This window comes from Halyomorpha halys, unplaced genomic scaffold, assembly GCF_000696795.3.
Source record: "Halyomorpha halys isolate HHAL.00 unplaced genomic scaffold, Hhal_1.1 Scaffold103.1, whole genome shotgun sequence".
NCBI lineage: Eukaryota > Metazoa > Arthropoda > Insecta > Hemiptera > Pentatomidae > Halyomorpha > Halyomorpha halys.
The window spans coordinates 2133573-2138309 of record NW_027115007.1 but is presented as its reverse complement, the minus strand read 5'-3'; positions in this window follow the sequence as shown (position 1 = coordinate 2138309).

Sequence of the window (4737 nt, the reverse complement as noted above, 5' to 3'; positions counted from 1 at the left end):
CTACCTGCCCTCGCCCGGAAGGATGTAAACTGAGCGAGGACTCAACGCTGTGAATACCGAATGAGCTTCATGACGCCCGTCCCACAATCGAAATAAAAATGGGACGACACAATTGGTGAACAAAGGATGGCTAAAGTGGTTCGATAAAAAAAATAATAATGATAAAATAGTTTTAATAAACACTTACTGCTTTGTTAGGTAAGGTTTTTTAAGTCAAATAAATATAAAATTTAAGTTTAGATTTACCATGCCAGATTGTTATTATGCAAGTTTATTCTTGTAAAATTTGTGTTCTACACTATTAAGCATTTTAAAAATAATGAATGTTTAAATGTGTTAGTAATTCTAAACAATTGAAATAAACTATTATTATTATTTTTTTTTTGTTTTTTTAAAAACAAAATAAGTTTCTGGTAATGAACATTGCCTCAACTCGACTATAGTGTGTCTATTTTGTACAAAATAAATAATGTGCCTTTTAATACCGGTGACAGTTGAAACAGTTACGCTAGGATCTCTTAGAGCTTTGCCTTTTATATGTTAGGAAACATATTTGTTTGTGTATGTACAGAATGTAAACATTATATCTAGGTATGAATGTGCTTAAGACCAAGTTTATTTTAGAAATTTTCTCTCTTGGTGAAGGCTAAATAATATTTCAGGTGTTACTAGTACCTATGAAATTTAAAAAAAATAATAAACAATGTAATATATGGAGTTGACACACAATTGGCTGATATGCCGAGAATCTCATCGAATCATCACATTTTTATTTCATAGCTAAGTAAACAACATTTTTTTTTTTAATTAAGTCCTTAAAAATATTGACTAATATTAATCATAAAATTAGTTAGAAATAGCGATTCATCACACATCATATAGGTACCAGCATGTAGAGAAACTACTCATTGGTAGCACTCTAAAAACATTTTTACAATATAAGGTCTCGAGGCCATCTTCTTTTCAGACGCCTCGAAGGATTGTCCGGAATAAAAGAGGGAGCAAGATTAGAAACTAATGGATTTGAGAGGTTAGGGAGTTTGTAATGGAAGGTTTGATATCTGGTTCGGGCTAGCGATTACAAATGGAACATTAAGGTCTTTGTCGATGTTTTTATTTGTGACAAAGTTGGGAGTATTTAGGATTTTACGAAGGATTTTGGATTGTAAGGATTGGATACGAGAGGAATTCGAAGGTTTATTGGAGCCCCAAACCTCAACGCCGTTTGTCCAGATAGGCCTTATAATTGTCATGTAAATCAGTCTTTTGTAATGAATTGGAAGTTTGGACCGTTTGTCTAGTAAGTGCTGTAATAGTCGAAATCGACGTGCAGTTTCCTGTCTTTTCAGTCTTGTGGGAGGATTCCAGGTTAGTCGTTTGTCCAGATGTAGTCCAAGGTAGCGGATATGTTCAACAGGGGTAAGGGCAACATTATTGAAGTATACTGTAGGGCAGTCAGTAGGTTTACGACGTAGGGTAAAGGTAATTTGATGGGATTTGTTGGAATTTATTTTAATCCTCCAATTACGACATCATTCTTCGAGGGCAGTGATATGGGATTGAAGAGGTTGGGATGCAATTAAAGGGTTATTATTAACAGCGAGCACACATGTGTCATCGGCATACGTGGTGAGGATAGTGTTAGGATTGGTTGGGATGTCTGCTGTATAGATTGTGTAGAGGATGGGACCGAGGATACTACCCTAAGGAACACCAGCGGACTGAAAGAAGGGGGATGAATAGGAACCATTGTGGTTTACTTTAAATAATCTGTCAGTGAGAAAGGAACGAATAATGAGAAAGTATGTAGGAGGTAGGAATTTACGGAGCTTGTAAAGCACAGTTCCACAGTTTCCTAATGACATCCTTTTTATTAAAAAATATTTTGACGACCTCCTCTTAATACTGAATCCCAATAAAATCACCGATATTTTATTAGCTTGCAACTCCTACCGTCCGCGCTTACGTTTTACAGTTGAATCAGAAACAAACAATTCGCTACCATTTCTTGACCTCCCATCATCAGAAACACCAATAATACTATATCCACCGATTGGTACACAAACCAACTTATTCAGGAAGACTTTTAAAATATCACTCCCAACATCCTTACCATCAAAAACTAAACAAAGCCAAAAATCTTATTCATCATGGTTTTTCTCTCTCTGATTCCCAATTTTATGATACTAACTATCTCCGTATACTTCAATGAATAAATAGGTTAAAAAGAAATAATTGGATAAATAAATAAATAATTTAAGGGAATACATAAATAAAACACAGTGAATAATCTCAGGGCTACTTCCCATTCAGGTGATGATGTAAAAAGTCCAAGGAGTCCAAAATGATCTTTTCCGTCAAGATCGCAATATCCCCGATGCTAACACCTAGGCCTTCTATGAAGCTTCTAGCTTTGTCTGGTATTGTTCCGCGAGATCCAAACAAGAGGCCTCTCACGGTGAACTCTCCCTCACCGAATTTCTCGCGGAGTTTTTCCTTAAGGAAAGGGACACATTTTTCATAGCTTTCCTTTTTTTCCCTTTCTACTCCACCCACCTGATCGAGCTCATTATTTTCAAATCTCACCGTCGGATCCAGGACCAGAGCCTCTTGTTTTAGAGAACGCTACTATATCAGCTTATCTTACGGATCCATTAATGTCCACACAATAAACATCATCAAAGCAGGTGAAGTCATTTTTTCCCAGGAATTTCACCAATTCTTCTTTGACTCTGGGGTGCCGGCGTGATATAAGAAGGGAGTTATTGGGGCATTTTCGTAGCACATGGGCTGGTGTATTAGACTGTCTGCCGCATTTGCGACAGAGGGATCCAACTTCTCCTTGCTGTCCACTGGCTTCTGGGACCTCACGCAGGGGTGCGTAATTTATATTTAGTTTTAAGACGTTCGTCCATTCTGACACCGAGAGCACCTGCTTCTCGCACACATATCTATTAGTTTTCGGGGTCTCTTTGAAAGGGCGAACACCAATGCAGGGTATTGGAGGAACACCTGCAATTGGCCCATTCTTCGAATGCATTATCCCTCAACGACAATCGTAGAGCTCTCACACTTCGGTAGCCCTGATCCACACCCAGTCTATCGGCACATGCCGCGATTTCAGCATCGTAACTAAATATAGACTGGAATAGGAATAGAGCATCCGGAACATTCGTCAGTCGTTGGGCAATGGACCAATGCTGTAGAGGAGCCTCCTATTGACAGCGGATCAGACCCAATCCTCGATATCTTCTGGATGCATATAACATCGCCAACGAGGTGTTAACCTAGATGATAACCTTTATTTTACATCTCATTTATTAACCATTGGAAGAAAAAAAAATTTGTTTTCCTTATCTATCAAATATAAGTAAATAATATGCCTAAATACAAAACCTTAATTAATTAAATGAAGATATAGAACATTTCGTGAAAAAAGTGAATTTTACTAACAAAAAAAATCACATTATATAATTTTTTTTTACTTATTGAAAAAGAACATATTTAACAATTATTTTAGTAATTACAAAATCATTTATCCTGAAAACTGGTAAGTTAACAAAAAAAATACTTATTACTTACTTATCATAGATTGGGTTTTAATAACTTTGTTCTACTGCTTTCCAAACTAAGGAAATCTCCTCAGGGGTGCAACCCCAGAATCGAACAATTGTACCTCACATATTTATTTATTGCTTCCTGATCTTCTTCAATCATATGAAAGAAAATTAGCTAAGTTTTTATATATGACATAAAAGCGAGTATAAAAAATGTTATAGACCAGAGTATAGCGGGTAAAAATATATATATCCAACTTCCTTATGAATACAGCTTAGTTACTGTCTCTTCTTTACTAATTGACTTAACCGATGAATGGAATAAACAATTGCAACAGTCAATTAAAGGACAACCTTTACACAGATACATTCCGAACATCACCTCACAAAATTACAGCATAACCAAAAGCACCCATTTCAAACTGACTCAATTTCTCACAGAACATGGACCGACTAACCAATACTTAGATAACAATTAACAATTACAATAGATAGTTTTCACAAACAAAACACAGACGCATGTTAGTGCGACGGAAGAACTCCACAAACTTTTCAACACATATTATATGACTGTTACATATATGACAACAAAAAATATAGTTCATTGAAATCATCTCTACTGAAAGGGGACTCATGGCCTCTACTCGAATAAATATTGTATAAGAAATACAAAAAATAACTTAAAGAGTTCACCGACATCATAGACCTGAAAGGTTGATTTGTAGAGCGACAAGCCAAAAAAAAATGTATATATGTATATATAGTTGACCGTAAAAATTTATATATAAGAAGATGGTCGGGGTTGCGGTCAAAAGTGAAACAAAAATAGTTTCCAACTATTTTTGTTTCACTTTTGACCGCAACCCTGACCATCTTCTTATATATACAAAAAAAATGTAATTTTCTTTTTCTTTTCAGTTGCATTTTATATTGTATTCTTCTCTCCATTGTATTTATATTTATCTCTCTCTCTCTACTGCATTGTACATAACACTGGAATTTACTAAAACTTTATGTATATAATATGCTCTTTATTAATCTGGGTTTACAACAGATTAGAAAATATATATATTTATCACTTACTAGTGGATAAAAAAGAGTAATTATGAAATAAAATATTTAACGGATATGAGAAATTCAGGATTGTAGAAAGTACTGTTAACATTACTTATAAAACATA